The sequence below is a fragment of the Ursus arctos genome, unplaced genomic scaffold (genome assembly GCF_023065955.2).
Source record: "Ursus arctos isolate Adak ecotype North America unplaced genomic scaffold, UrsArc2.0 scaffold_1, whole genome shotgun sequence".
Taxonomy (NCBI): Eukaryota; Metazoa; Chordata; class Mammalia; order Carnivora; family Ursidae; genus Ursus; species Ursus arctos.
This window is the reverse complement of record NW_026622763.1, coordinates 16298115-16315207: the sequence shown is the minus strand read 5'-3', so window position 1 is coordinate 16315207 and position 17093 is coordinate 16298115.

Genomic DNA, 17093 nt, shown 5'->3' with positions numbered 1-17093 from the left:
AAGGGGTGTCCCCTGAACAGCTCTGTATTATGGACAGGGGAGCACAGATTTTTGGTGGACCAATATCTATTGATAACACAATTTATTTTTTTTTTCTAGCAAATATTTATCAGAGCCAACCAAATACCAAGCACTGTGCTAGGTGGTAGAGATCGAGCAATGACAAAACGAACAAGAAAACGAATAAAAAACCCCAAACCAAAAAATCTGGCTCTTAACATCTTGAGTTTATAGTCTGGATAGATTTCAGGGAAGAACAATGTGTTTCTATATCCAGAAAAATGTCAAAGGAATAAATGTGCTGTATCAGAAAGGATGGGATATGGGGTAGGTATGAAAATGACAAAACAAGTGAAGGAAAAATCAAGTGGGTCAGGGAAATCTTTCTGGAGGAGGGAAGAATTCATCTGGCTCCTTAAGGATGTTAGGCATGTAGATAGGTGCCTGGGGGTAGAGTGGGGACTTCAAAGCAGATAAATGATATGAAAAAGGGAATGTTAGAAGCAGCATGCTTTGGGTATGCCTTGCTGGAGGTGGGTGAAGAAATGGACCCGAATCCCTCGCTGACCTTTAGGACATAATACAAAGCTCGTTTAAGTTGCTTTGTGAGGAAGTTCTATTCAGTTTCACTGTTTTAACGGCTGCTGCTCTGTTTTATTGATAGCGTTCGAATGTTTTCAAATGTGTGGCTGCCTACCCCGTGATGGTAAAGTTTTTCATAAATTGAATAAGCAGTCCTATCGCCTAGGGGGTGTTTTCTAAATATTAATAGAATTGAATAAATTAAGATAGCAAGAAGAAAGTTGCTGTTCTTCCTTTGACAGAACAGGTTGGAGAGAGACCATGACGATTACAAATTACACCACTGACTGTTAAAATCTAGAGATTTACGAGTGGGGTTCCTCTACTATGTCACGATACTATTCTAGATTCAGTGTGGGAAACAAATCTCTGGTAGGTAGCTGCTTCGGGCAAGACGAGATTTAATAGAGGAAATTAGATGCTTATAAAATTATTCCAACAGCTGCCGAGGCAGCAATCTGGGGCCATTGTGATCGCTGTGATCTGGAATTCGGGAGACTCCTGCTTCTAGTGCAGCCTAAGCTGCTGCCCCTGTGACATGAGCAGGTGACCAAAAGTGCACCCTGGAATTTCAGGTACTAGTGGAAGAACATCGCCACCCCCGCTTGCCTTCTAAGGCTCACGTGGGCTGACCTTGCTCCCAGAGCCTCTCTCGTACCCACGTGTGTAGATCTAGGGGGTCTAGGAAGTGCAGGCTGTCGTCTTCCAGGGCTCGGGATTTAGGGCAAACGGAAGGGTGTGGCCATCACTGCCAGGCACTGACTCACCATACGCGGTCCGATGATCCTATTGATTTTTCTGATTCCCTCACGTCTCCTCTGTCTTCCTTTATGGCAGTTAAAGAGAAAGACCTTTATACAGAAATGCCGTAGAAAAAGAGATACTGAAGGCATCATCATCATCATAAATATGAGAGCTCTTGTATTCATATCTGATTGTATTTTTATAAAAACCAGTGCTAAATGTAACAGCCCTTCTGGGTTTCCAGATCCGCGGCACCCCGGACACACTGGACTTCTTATGCTCGGCCACAGCTGTGCTCTCACACGCCTCTGCTGCCCTTCGCCCCAAACGTTTAGATCAACCATTAGTGAGCTATAAAGATTTTACTGGAGATTCCGTTGTAAGCTGGGGAAGAAGATTGTTAGGACATCCTACTTGACAAAATTGCTTGTTGGGCCCTTCTGTCTTCCCATGAGGCCCCCTTGCAGCCTCCTTCCTCCCTTCCCGGGAACCCGAGAAATCATCTGCCTCGTGGGGGGAGTGTACTTAACCCGTGCAGCTTGCCTACCTACACCGTTCAGCAAAACAAATCTGGATAGTTTGCAGAACTGTCACTATCAGTTGTTCCACAAGCCAGGCCTTTTGCCAGGAAGGTGGGCAGATAATGGACAGAGGGTTCTTTTTACCTTGGACCCCAAGTGGATTTTCAAAGTAATCACCCAACAAAACGATATGAGTCTTACGGAGAAATTCTATCCTAAGAAAACACGTTCTCCTTCTTTCATTGCAGTTACTGTAAGACTTTTCCCTCTTGAAACAAGGTTCTGATAGTCAACATTTTGAAGAAATGATCATAAACTATAATTAACAGTATACAAAATATAATAATTATACAGCATAAGGCTTTTTGGCATGCAGGTTTGAAAGTCTACATTAATTAAACAAGGTAATACAAAAGTGATTGAAATATGATTTAACTAAGATACTGTGACATATTTATATTTAATGCTTTTCAGGTTTAAAGCACTTCTAGGCCCCTGGTCCTCTTTGAACACTACGATGTTATAAATGCTGTTATAAATGCACAGGTCTTATATTTTTACCGAAGGGCTGTGTTTTGGAATACTGAGTTCTGAGGCTATAAAAATTACGGCCAGGTTATTTCCTTTGTTGTTTATTATAGAGTATTAGGAGGCATGTTCTCTCTCTCTATTTCTTCTTTGTATATTTATAGTATTTAATATTCCCAGTCCTAGCCAGGTCCATAAAAACAATGATAATAATAAAAATACCCAACTTGGAGTGCCTAGTTTGTACCATTTGCTCTGTAGACATCATTAGAATCCTCCAAACATCACAAGATAGACAATACAGTGTATGTATATACTTTTGGGGGATCATTTCACTTCACCCCCACCAGAAAATTGGTAAATACTGGGAATAGCATTCAAACCCAGATTTTTTTCTTTATCCTTATTTCTTATCCTAGCCTTATGCTATAAGCAGATTCCAGACCACAGCAGTCCAGTACAGTTTAATAAGGAGTTATTGGGTGATGATAATGGTTCTCTTTTATGTGAGGCCCATTCTAAAATGAAAACCCAGGGTCCTTGGTTACAGTGTTAAGAATTTCAAGATGGTGGCAGCAAAGTATGGTACCGAGGGCGGAGTCCCGCGTGGGACCCTGTGGGACGGCGCTGATGCAAGTCTATAGAGCCACTTCTGTGACGGGTACTGTGCCAGGCTCTGTAGACACAAACAGGAAGAAGACATCATCCTTCTGCCCGGGGCACTTCTAGTTATGGGGGCAAAGGGGGACTTCCTCTTTTGGAATTGCCTATAGAGGCGACATCATGTTCTGTTGACTATCCTCAGGGGTGACAAATCTTTCCTTCCTGAGGGATACGATTTCTTGAAGTAGCCAAACTCACATCGCTGCAGACTTTGTCAATACCTTGAGAGCCAGTCTGGGTAATTAGTAATGAAGCCTTCAGTTCGAAACAGAATGTGACTCTAAAGAAGGAAGCTTGATTTTCTTGCAAGGCCCTTGACCTAATGCTAGATATCTGGTTCAATAAGAAGGCTCCAGAAATACCAGCAACCGGGAAGCATTCTCAGGATAGGCAGACCGTGTGAAAGCGTTGCTAGTAGACAGCAGAAGTTGAAAAATATTATCAGTTTCAACATCTTAAAGTCACACTTTAAATGCTTGGTGATTGTTACCGTGGTGTTTTCTCTTTCTAAAAAAAAGAAAAATTTCCCCTTAGCAAAGCAACTATGAGTTGCATTAAGCAACTGGTCCGTTTGCAACTTCACTAGAGACCCAGCCTGACTGCAAACAGGACTAGTTCAGGAACAAAGGTGAAGGCGCGCATCTTGTGCAAAGATAAAATGATAGAGTTGGATACACGCCTTTGAAGTCATCTTGGTTTTGGAGATGGTCTCCTTCTCACTAACAAGGCTGCGGGGGTCAAATGCCATGTGTTTGGTAATGTGCCTGGTAAAGTGCAAACCTAGAAGAATATAAGGCATTATAGAGCCTCTTCTCATTTTACAGAGAACAAGACTCATCTCTCCGACCCGATCGTCTGTCTTCTGACTCTCTGCTCCTCAAGGTCAAGCTTTTACTGGCTGGGTCCTGGTCGACCACCGCTGCTGGGGTGCCTGGTTACAATACAGCCACTATCTCCGCACCACTACAGGAGCGGGGCCCTGTTTCTTTTCTGGGTGATGAATGGGACCTGCCTAATCCTTTGGCTTCCCCACTTTCTTTCCCTGAGTTAGAGGCTGGGTGACTCACATTTATAGATCAGGTCAGCTATGAACTGGATGTGCGCTGGGAAAATGAGATGAAGAATGGCCTCAGTTATTCTAAGGTTTATTTTCCCAACCGGGCAGGGGAGAACAGTTTCTCCAAGTAGGTAGGACTCTCATCAGTAGCTCGGGCAGCTGTCCATTTTAATCAGCCTGGGAGGCAGGGTCTGTCTATAAAGAACTATATGACTCGAGCCACATACCAGCCAGGGAATCCCAAAATAATCACCATCGCTCCAGTTAGGAGGTCCTCTGCTCTCTCACTCTTGATCTCTTTCTCTCTCCATACAGACACTTTGGCTAAAGCAGTGTGTGGACTGAATGACCAAGACCCTTCCTCTGTTAACTTTGTGGGTTTTCAGATGTGTGTGTACCTGTGCGTGCACGCACGTGTGTGCCTGTGGCTGTGATGTTCCTAGTCCGAAGGAATGCACTATTGCTCAGTCAGTTAAAAGGAAGGAGGAATCTCTCCCTATCATCTTGCTATTTGTTTTGGCATTCATTTTAGGTTTATTCATTATCGTTAAGATATCAGGGTTGGAATTCCCGAGAGGAAAATGCAGTGTCAGCTGATTTGACCTTAAACAATTGGAGAATTTATATATATTTTTTAAATGATAAAGTCTGGCCTGCCATAAGTCTTGCATCATTTTACAAGCTTCTCCCCAAACAATCCTATAATTGTAAATTTACTCTTCCACAGCTTGGATCAATGCTAAATAGGGTTTAGTCCAGTACCTTTGGTTTTTAAATTCTCCATCTTTGTTATGAAGGATGCAGATTACATCAACTTGGAAATCTTCATTTTGAGGAGTTTATTTTTAATAGAAAACAACTGACTGAATGATCCCCTCCTTTTCCCAAATAACCTGATTTCTCAAGGTATCTCGAGAGTTTTCTCTTTGATTTCTCTTACCAGCTTTTATCTTATCTCTCTGGATAATCAAATCCCCATAAATGTAAAAGCCTTCTTTTTTGAAGTTGCTGCCATTGAGAACATGACAGCCCTCTTGTCGCTCCCCCTGCACTGCTTCCTTAGCTCCTGCCAAGGCTCCATTGAAATGTATCTTTTCTTCCTCTCTGTTATGACTCCACGCTGCTGTTACATTGTGTATTTGGGGATAGGTGTCTATGTATATTTAACTCAAACTTGCACATTTCAGGAGTCTGAGTTAACAACCTCCCTGATAAGGATTTTACATCAATCAACCAATCAATCAAAAATATTCCTTTAGCTGCTGATAGGCCTGGGAGCTAAGCCACAGAGTAGGAGGCACGTGAGGCCTGGTCTGTGGCTGCTTCTGAGAAAGGTTTGCATTCTAGCACATGCAACCCTAGAGGTTTAAATCAGGGCCCCAGAGCCCCGGGGGAAAAGGGGACTATACTGTACTTTGTGTCTGTTGTCGTATTTTCACACGGTGTGACATGTGCTGGTTGTTGGTTCCCCTCCCTAGAGAGACAGCTCCTATTTCTCTCTGGCTGTTTAGCAATGGCAGTGGATGGCATATGCAGTCCCTGTGACTGGATGGTTGATGGAGGGAACTCAAGCCTAAGCATTCTGCAAGGTTCACTTTTACCCAGTTCTGAGCTAATACTCACTGCACGGAATCCCTCCAATTCGAGCATAGTATCACCCCGGTCGGAGATGAAATTTGTGACACTGTGTCTTTCCCAGAAAGAGATGCCAGGGATTTACCTGTTAGGATTAGTCTAGTACACCCATTCTTCCCTCCTCTCCAGCTCAAGGTAAACAAGTGTATGTGGGATATTTTATTCTCCCTTGGAGAAATCAAGTTTTACTGCTCATAAAAGAGGATGGCCTGGATTGTTTTGGATTTCAGAGCCAAAGGGAGTAGTGAATGGATCCTGGGAAGGAGGGAGAAGGGAGAGCAATTAGAGCTGTGCTCCTTTTTTCTTTTCTTTTCTTTTCTTTCTTTCTTTTCTTTTCTTTTCTTTTCTTTTCTTTTCTTTTCTTTTTTTTAAATTTATTTATTTGAGAGAGAGAGAGAGCTCGAGAGAGAGCACAAGCAGGGGGAGCAGCATAGGGAGAGGGAGAAGCAGGCTCCCCACTGGGCAGGGAGCCTCACGTGGGGCTCAGTCTCAGGACCCTGAGATCATGACCTGAGCCAAAGGCAGACACTTAACTGACTGAGCCACCCAGGGGCCCCTAGAGCTGTGTTCCTTATGAGCAGATTCCTGAGGCCACTTGCTTTCTGAGTCTGCTTTGTAAGCCACGAGTGATATGGAGAGGGGCCATACCATGGTCACAGCTCCATGGCAGTGCCTCAGTGACCCGGAGGCCCCTGCCCCATGCTGTGTTCTGGGGAACAGCTCCCCTAGCCTGCGTGGAGCCTCACCTTTGTCTGTGCTTTGAAGACACTCATCTTCGGTCACTTCTTGCTTGTCTGAGGCTCGGTCCAAACGCGTGTAAACCCCCACCCCCACCCCAGCTACCAGGTTGTGAGTTCTGCTTTATCAAGGCTCTCTTCATTGATTTGAAGACACGTCTCACCAATTTCATCTTCCATATGTGACTTTGGGACTGGGGTTTATGCCTCCTACTCTGTGGGTGATGTTGGTAATGGTGGTAAAGTTTGAACTGGAGAGAGAGAAGACAGATGGAAATTCCTAGTAAAATATGAACACCTCATTTCAATGGGACTAAAAGAAAGATTTTTGCAGCAGAATGAACATTATTTGTAAGGACATAAACTGCTCAGGTCTGCAGATGCTTCTAACAGAGGGAGTATATACCTTTGGAGTCCAGTACCATAACTCTCCAGTCTGTATATGTTTGCTGTCCTATGTTCCCTCTTCAGCACCCCAGCATTTTGTCATTTCTTATTCCTTTTATGATCACATGGTTCACAAGAGAGGGTGTGAAGTTTGCTTCTGGCTGTTGATTGATGAAAGTTTAAACTGAGGAATCGCCTCTAGGAGTGCCTGTATTTGAAAGGACACAGACCCGTAAACCAAAGAATTAGAGCTCAGCAAATGAATTTAAAGTGTTTGCCAGTGAAGCCCAAGATATTTTGGAATCATTAGACATTTTTGGCTCTCCTGAAATCTGGAATGTGTGGGATCATCCACCCTAACAGAACGGTTTGGAACGTCACTAGTCACAGACATCTTGATTAAAGCTCTCACTGACATCAGAATCTATTTCACATGAGTGTATATTAAGTATCTCCATGACACCAACCTCCATAGTAAAGAATCAGCCTTGAAATAGATCTTCTGGGAAACGTCCACCCAATTCTCCCATTCTCTTTCTCACCATGCCCAATGGTTAGAACTGAAGCAGGGAGAGGTACCCAACATTGGAACCTGGTGTGTGTCTTTGAACCCAACTTGACCTCATAGGAGTCCATGCTGGTTCTGGGGTGGAGGAACTGGGTGTCCTTCCTGCTGGCTCATACTTGGATCCCTCAGATTAGGGACATTAAAAATGGTAGAAAGGAAGGGTGCCTGGGTGGCTCAGTGGGTTGAGCTCCCAACTCTTGGTTTCTGCTCAGGTCATGATATCATAGGTTGTGAGATCAAGCCCTGAGAAGGGCTCCACGCTCAGTGGGGAGTCTGCTTGAAGATTCTCTCCCTCTGCCCCTCCCCCCACTCGCATGCTCTCTTTTTCTCTCAAATAAATAAATCAATCTTTTAAAAAAAATGGTACAAAGAAAGGCAGGGAGATTAGGAAGAGAAATCCTTAGCTTGATGTATTTTTTTAAAAAGATTTTATTTATTTATTTATTTATTTATTTATTTATTTATTTGAGAGAGAGAGAGAAACAGAAAGAGTGTGAGCTGGGGGAAGAGCAGAGGGAGAGGGACAAGCAGACTCCACGTTAAGTGGGGAGCCCAATGCAGGGCTCATCCCATGACCCTGAGATCATGACCTGAGCTGAAATCACGAGTCAGAGGCTTAACCGACTAAAGCATCCAGGAACCCCCTTAGCTTGATGTTTTAATTAACTCCCTTTTGTCCATTAGGCCCCCAGCCAAGATCTGTTCCTTCTTACTTCGTGGGATATCTCCAGGATACTTCAGTTGAACCTGTTCACTCCGTTTGTTTTGTCTTTGTTTATAGAGTCCTGCTGGGGACTCAGTTCTTGCTGTTCCCGGCCGTATCAGTGGACCTGAAGCTTCCAAGTGGCTCTTCAAGCATGAAAACTTTGATTTTCATCAAAGCCCCAAATCCCAGGTCCTCAGTCTGCTTAGAAACCTGGATCACTACATACCCAAATGAAGAGGTCAGACCAGAGGTGGAAGCAGAGTAAGGTAGTTGTGATAGTTTTATATTGCTAAGTAATATACAGATTTAGTAGCTTAATACAACACAAATTTATCACCTCAGTCTCTGTGTGTCAGGACTTTGGGCATGGATTAGCTGGGTCTTCTGCTCAGGGTCTCACCAGACTTAAACCAAGGTGTTAACTGGAGCAGTAATCTCAGGTTAGGTTCAGGATCAACTTTCAGGAGGGCTCACCAAATTGGGTTAGGTCCACCCAAGATAATCCCTCTTTTGACTAACTCAAAATCAAAGCTTATTTACACCTGCAACATTCCTTTGCCCTTATAATGTCATGTCATCACAGGAGTACTATTTCATCGTATTCACAGGTCCTTCCCAGACTCAAGGGTAGGGGATTGTGGAGGGCAGGTACATCAGGGAATGGTGGTGATCTTGGGGGCCGGCTTAGGAAATTCTGCTTACCAAAGTAGTGAAAAGAGCATGATCCTGAGGGTCAGACAGTCCTGGGTTCAAATCCTGCCCTTGGTGTTCACTATCTGGTAAGTAATACTAGCACTCTGATACGTCTCCTGTCGCATGGGGATATTAGTGCCTGCTGATATCAGTCATACTGTAGATGTTTGAGGCAATTCATGTAAAGATCTAACACAGTGAGTCTTCCATAAGCAGTGATATTATGTTAGGAAGGGAAGATGCGGGTCTTGGCCAAGGAGGAAGGGGTCGGGGAAGGTGTGGAGGAACAGTAATGCTGATATGTTATGGGCCTAATCATTGCTGAAAAAATTTTCAAAGGCACTTGGAATATTGAGCAACATCTGCAAGTCTATGTAAAGAGTGGGAATTTGCCAAGTGATAACTGGGTAGTTTCACGTTTATTTTTATGTTTTCAATTAGTTCAGCCTAAGTCACAAAATTCAAACAAAGAGGATGTGAAAATTTGGCCCGGACCATGTGAAATTTAAGCATCTGATTACAGGGGTAGATAGAATGAAACGATTTTATTTTTGTAATAGAGTTTAATTTTCCTATTTATAAAAGTAATGTATGCAAATTATATAATTTGGGGGCTACATATAAATATAAAGAAGACAAATGATATTAACATTTAGTTTGTTTCCTTCCAGTCTTTTCTCCTTGCAAGATTATGTTATATTGTTAGTATCTTTCCATGCATACAATTACATATTCTCCTTATTTATCTTAACATTAGATCATAGGCAAGTCTCTCCTTTTTTGACAACTTTTAAATTAAAACCATCATTTTAAATGGCTGTACCCTTCAGAGGTTGCAATTTTACACGAGTTTCTGTGATTATTTGATTAATGTCTCTCCTCTCCAGCTAGAGTATAAATTCCACAAAAATTGGAACCCAGTCTCTTTTGGATCATTGTATCCCTAGCACCTAACAGTACCTGGCACCTGGCAGAGCAACAGTAAATATTTGTTGAAAGGCTGAAAGAATAAATAAATGACTGTTTCTTGTGGATGTGCTATGATTTACTTTGTACTCTATTGTTGTTAAACACTTTTTTCATTATTATAAATGAAGCTGCAGTGAACATGGCATATGAATCACTTTCCATGTATAAATTGGTTGCTTCTTTCCACAGTTTGGAATGCAAATTAATCCTCCAGTTCCCAAAATGCAATGTATGTATGAGTATCCACCCATGAATACTATGCCATTCCTATAGATGTTAAAACATAGGGGGTGCCTGGGTGGCACAGCGGTTAAGCGTCTGCCTCTGGCTCAGGGAGTGATCCCGGCGTTATGGGATCGAGCCCCACGTCAGGCTCCTCCGCTATGAGCCTGCTTCTTCCTCTCCCACTCCCCCTGCTTGTGTTCCCTCTCTCGCTGGCTGTCTCTATCTCTGTCGAATAAATAAATAAAATCTTAAAAAAAAAAACAACATAGGCAAGTTTTTCTCTCTCTCTGTCTATATATGTGTGTGTGTGTAAATATAATATATATATGTGTACAAATGTGTGTGTGTAAATTTTATATATATATATATATATATGGAGGTGGTCTCATTGTATTCTCTTGGTTTGCTGATTTTAATATAGGGCACACTGGCTAGTGATTAATAATAGGATTTGACAGGTAAGGCCCGAAGTGGATAATTTCTGAAGATGTTCTGTGTTTTCTGGGTGACCCCAAGTGCTTGGGTGCATCTGGGTACAGAAAAAGAGATGTTTTTATGATGAGACGATAGTAGGCCTAATTCTGAAAGTGAACCCCAGGATTCCATGACTTAATCTCTGGAACCTGTAAATACAATGACCTGTTACTACCAAGATTATGACAGGTGACATGGCACAGTTGACTTTAAGATAGGGAGATTGGCCGGGTGGATCTGATCTAGTCTTCAGGATCTAGTCTCTGGTTGGTGGCAGAAGAGGAAATCAGACAGATTCGAGGCCTAAGGTGTGTTTGATGTGTTGGTGCTGGCTTAAAGTTGGAGGGGTCACATGAGAAGGAATGCAGGTGGTATTAAGGATCTGAGAAAGTTCTCTGGCTGATAGCCAGCAAGGAGATAAGGAACTCAGTCCTACAACTTCAAGGAATTGAATTCTGCCAATACTTTGAATGAGCTTGGAAGCAATTTTTTTCTCCAGAACTTCTAGATGAGGGTCTAGCCAGGTCAGCAACATGATTTCAGCCTATTATGTGTTGAACAGAGACCCCCGGTCATGCCATGCTGCCTTTGTGACCCGTAGAACTATCAGCGAGTAAACAGGTGCTGTTTAAGTTGCTCGTTTTGTGGTAACTTGTTAAGCAGCAATAGATAACTAATACAAGTAGTTACTTCAATGTTCAGCCCAGTGAAGCAGACTCTAAGCAGCATAAATTCTTACAGATATTACATCTATATCAAAATTATTATTCATCTGATCTCTGCTCTTAGCTATTGAAGGGTTGCAATATATTCCTTACCATTTTGCAGGGAAAATTACTGATTGCTGTCTTCCTGAGATGCCTCCAATCACTCAGTGTAAAATCTTTTGCAATTTCTAAAGATGCCACATTCCAAATAAAAAGGAAGTCTTTAAAAACAGGCTTTTGGGATTATATCTGTTAATAATGCAATATCGAAGAATTTGTGCAAACCCCTGGTGGATAACAGTGATTACAACTGAACAAAATAAAAAGGAAATGCTGAAAGGCATCCAAAGTGGAGACAACTGGAGCAGAATTTGGTCACAAAAAAAGAAGAAAACAAAAGTTGTGTGACAGAAAGGATAGGAAGGGCTGAGAATTGAGTTCATGACTTTATCGACCAAGAGCACAACCCATCATCCCCCATGGCTATGGCTGTGGAAAACGGTGGTGGGTTTCCTCCACAGCCTCCTAGGTTAAATATACTCAAACATGAAAGGAATAAAACTGGGAATTTTAAGGAGAAGTCCTGGCAGCACAAGAATGCTGAAGAAATGAGACCCAGATTTAGAGCATAAAATGCCTAAATCTGTGGCTGGCAGTTAACTAAACATGCCTTGGGGGGGAGACTTCCAGGAAGCATGGCAGAAAAGCAGGCGGAAAGTAGGGATAAATCTACTCTTGAAAGATAAATCTATGTGAAGCCAGATCTGTGAGTTCCTTGCTTTTCTCAATTGAGTACATTTTCCAACCATGCACAGCTTGAGAGGCAGACATATTAAAGGGTCAGAATACAGAGCCAAAGGCTGACAGAGCAGCTAGAAATGCAGGGAAGCCTTAGCAGCAAGGGAACTACGGAAGGGTGAACTCTATTTCTATTCAAATCCTTGGCTGACTGTCAAATTTCATAGGCAAGGGGGTACCCATGGGATTCAGGCTCAAAAAGCAGCAGTGGGAGGACATAAGAACAGGAAATAGATATAAACAGCTGAATATAGTGGGAGAAGATGATGTATGCAGTAACATTCTAGGCAAAATAACTTCCTAACAATAGAAAGCCGATAATTTTCAGAAGAACATGGCCAAATCCAGAGCTGTTACAGTGTATTATCTGCAATGCCCAGTTTTCAACCAACATTACTAGACATCTATTGCTGTGTAACAAATTTCCTCAAAATGAGATGGCTTAATAACGAAATATTCTCCTTTTTAAAGATTTTATTTATTTATCTAAGAGAGAGAGCAAGAGGGAAGGACGGGAGGGAGAAGCAGGCTCCCCGCTGAGCAAGGAGCCCGATGTGGTCTCCATCCCAGGATCCTGGGATCACGACCTGAGCCGAAGGCAGATGCTTAACCGACTGAGCCACCCAGGCGCCCTGATAACAAAATATTCTTGAGCACATAGGGCTAGATCTGGAAGAGGCTTGGCTGTATGGTGGTAGCTCAGGCTCTCATGCTGTTGCCGTCAGCATGTTTGCTGGGCCCGCGGTCATCCGAAGGCAAGACAGGCTGCAGGATTCACTTCCCGGCTTAATCGCATGGTTGTTGGAATGTCTTAGTTTCATCTAATCTCCAGTAGCTTCAGATGGTGGTAGTCTCAGACGTCAAAGCACAAACTGCACGAAGCCTGCCTATTGGATATGTAAAACCCGAACTTAGGGTCAGTAGTGAGCATCAGAAAGCCTCAGTCTACTTCTTTCTTAAACTTCAAATCATGTGTTGTAGCTTTATTTTTCTTAAAGATTTGATTATTTATTTGGGGGGGCAGAGAGAGAGAGAAAGTGGATGAGTGGGGGGAGGGGCAAAGGGAGAGGGGAGAGAGAATCCCAAGCAGATCCTGCCCCCAAGCACAGAGTCCAATGTGGGGCTCGATCCCAGGACCCCGAGATTAGGACCTGAGCTGAAACCAAGAGTCAGATGCTCAACTGACTGAGCCACCCAGGTGCCCCTATGTGTTGTAACTTTAAACAGATTAAATTCATATAAAATAGGAATGTGTATGTGTGTGTGTGTGTAATCTTTGTTGGTATTATAGAATAGAGTGATGTTTTGGTTTTTAAAGATTTTTTTAAAAGTTATTGAATGGATATTTTGCCAACATTTAATCTAGAAATAGATTTGTGAGTCATACAGTTTAATTTTATAGTTTGAATCCCAATAATTCTGGCAATTAATCTTTTGAGTCTGAGATTATGATCTCTGTTTATTTCAATATACTTTGAAGAGAAGATCTCTGCTATTTATTCTGTGAGTATATATAATTTCTCTGAGTCCCAATTTCTACCTCTATAATACTGAGATAATGGTACGCACTCATAGGAATGATATGGAGTTTCAATGAGCTATCATGTGAAGTATCAGTATGTATGAAATGTACCAGCCTGCATAGGTAATGACTCAACCAAGATTAGTCTCATTTTTCAGTCTCCAGATCCTTATCATAGCTTTTTACCCCTGGTAGAGCTTTTCCTGTTTCTCAGATGTTACACAGAAATACAAAATAATTTTGGGGAATCATTGATTCCCTTATTCCACACCTAAATTATGTGCCCTTGAAATTATCCAGAATCCCTTTCCTGGGAGGAAGTGGTATTAATAGAGGTTGTTATTAAACAGGGCAAAACAGTGAGTGTTTATTCATTGGAGTATTTAAAGCAATTCCTAGTAGAAGCAAAGCGAATGTTAATTAATTAACTCCTAAAAATGGTAGTTTCTCTGCATGGTACCACCCATCCCCGTTACTGTATTTTTGGTATTGTATACCTAGTCCCTGAAAAATGTTGATGCTAGCAGACTTAACTGCTTTTTTCTTATTTTTCCTCACCAAAGATGGTTGATTTGGGTATAATCAGATCAGATTGTCCATCCCTCCCACCTCTGTACCCCCAAGATTGCTTCCATGTTGTTTCTCTTCTCAATTCCCTGAATCCTGTTGCCTCTAGTTCTTTTCCATGATTAAGGCATGGTCGACTAGATGTTTAGAAGAGATATATTTATTTCCTATTATTCAAGGCGTACTCTTTTTTTCCTCCATGGAAAATGTTTTCTTTCTCCACTAACCCTTCTTATTGGCACACACATGTGCACATAGAGGCTCTATCTTCTGGATTCCCCCCAAAATGTAGAAGAAGAAATAAAGGTCGAGTGCCATGAGTGAAATTGAAACTCAGCTACAAGGACAAGCAATCATGCACTTAGTTTCCTAAAATCAGTCCCCTTCCCTGATGATGATGATGATGCTGTGAACATGAATAAAGGAAACAAAAATGCCGTCAGTGGCTCTCTAGGACTCGGAAACTTGGGTAAAGATCAACTGTGAATCTGAGTCTAGAATTATCTCACAATTGTCTTCGCCTTGTTTCCTTTCTTATTTCAGTTTTTCAGAAGGACTGATGTGTGGATGTAATTAAGTGTTATACTGTTAGAATTGTTCTGGCAAATTTGTCCTTAAGATGTGATCCTGACTGGCTGGATGATGACCCAGGTTATCTACAGAATGACATTTGTTCAGGGGACTTCACCAGTGCTCATGGTCTGACGTCCAGCCCTCCACAGGCTCAGAAGGCAGCTTTTGTCTCCACACTAGAAGTGGGTGGAATAAACAATAACCAACCTGGGAGATAATGATGGATGGACTTTTTGTGTAAAGGATTCATGGGTACAAGGGCAACTTAATTAAAAATGAAAGTGTCGAATTTCAAGAATCAAGAAAAAATTCTAAATGTATCATGGCATTAAGACAATAATAACAATCAACTAACCAACAATTACAACAGGTATTTAAAAAGGAAAAGGAAAATCTGAATGGTCCTCAGATTTCTTTGTCATGTTAGATGCCAGAAGATAATGAAGCAATGATTAGAGCAGTTCCTTGGAAAAGGTTATGCCCCCAATTCTATCCCTAGCCAAGTTGTCATTCATTTGAAAGCATGCAAGAATTCAAGACTATAGAACTCACGCACATTTTAAAAAAAACAAAAATTCTTTAAGAAGGAAGAAAATAAATGAACTAGTCAAGATAAGTGGAAAAGAACAGCAAAACAAATACAAAGGAGTAAGAACAACTTAACATAAGTTAAAAGACAATTTTATAAGGTGGCAAACAGAATAGGGGTGCCAGGGTGGCTCAGTAGGTTGAGTGTCTGACTCTTGGTTTTGGCTCAGGTCATGATCTCATGGTCCTGGGATTGAGCCCACCTCAGGTTCCATGCTCAATGTGGAGTCTACTTGTCCCTCTCCCTTTGCCTGTGCCCCTCCCCTCCAATAAATAAATAAATAAAATCTAAAAAAAAAAAAGATATCCTGATCTTAAAAAAAAAAAAAAGAAAACAGAGTAGACTTTATATTAAATTCCAAGAGCTTATTTTGCAAAAAAACAATAGTATAGACAAAAGATTATGTAATCTAATTAGATAAAAAATAACCATGTGCAAATTAAGCGATGACAAGTATAAGCAAATTAAACCAATTATACAAAAATACTTTGTAAGATTCTAGGCTATTAAACTTCAAAGTCTCATTAAAATATATAATGTTGGTGACAAATTACCAAATTGGCACAGAAGAAGATAGAAGGTATCGATAACAGTAACTCTAAATCAAGAGATTGTCTGAAGAATGAGCCCCAGGAAATATGTCAGCCTGAATGGTTTCACCAGTGTTTTATGGTCCTTCAAGAGATAAATGATGCTGATATTATTTAAGCTTTACAGAACACAGGAACGAGAAGACCCTTGTAGTAATTTTATTTATTTTTACATGGATAGTGTAAGCCTAATAGGCAAAACCTGAAAGAAATGGCACAGAATAAAAACAAACCAAAAAACTTGAATTCTCTTTTATACATAAAGCAAAGGTCTTAAATAACATATTAGAAATACAAATCCAGCAGTATATTCAATGAATAATTCACCATGACTAAGTAGAATTTATTCTAGGAAAGCAAGTATGGTACAACACTAGGAAATCTATTAATATAATTCATGATATTAGTAAGTTAAGGAGAAAACATTATTTTCAGAGTTGTCAAATCTGCCTTTGATAAAATTTAACATTATGATTTAAAGAAACAAAATCTTAGACTTTAGGAATAGATGTATCCATCTTGAACGTGAGTGAGGTTTGGGGTTTGATCTCCAGCAAACACGAGGCCCCAGTTTACCAAAGACACACTGGATTAGACAAAGTCCGATGAAGTAAAACAATACCTAATGTCATTCTTCCTATTTAGCATAGTTTCGGAAATGCTTATTTATGCAAATAGAAATGAAAATAACAGCAAATAAAAGAAGTACGAAAATTGGAAAGAAGGAAGTCATTACTTATGGGAAATACAATGAGATCTGAACGAAAAACTAATACAATCCACTGAAACCAGGTACTGGAAGTAGTAAGAATGCAAAAGATTTCAATAATTGTGTTTTCTTTAAATAATTGTTTTACTATATAACAACAATCATTAACTAGAAAATAAATTGGAAGGCAAATCTCACTTAGAGTAGCACCAAAAATTTAACAAACTACCTGGGAAAAACTTTAACATGCCTGAAGCCAAAGCGGAATTCTACTATGTGTTTGTGTCCAGCTTTGGAAAAAGATCAGGTCCAAGTTTAGTTCTTCCCCTTACTCATGACGTGACCAGTTACCTAACCCCAATGGCGTTTCTCTTGTGTAAAACTGAGAGAATATCTCACGGGGGTTTTATAAGGGTCAAATGAGACAATGCACCCAAATATGCTGAATAAAATGCTGGCACATAGATTATTATTGAGAAAACTCCAGAACTCTACTGGCACATGGGAACAATCCATCCTGGGCAAAGCTTATCAGCTGCACAGATACAT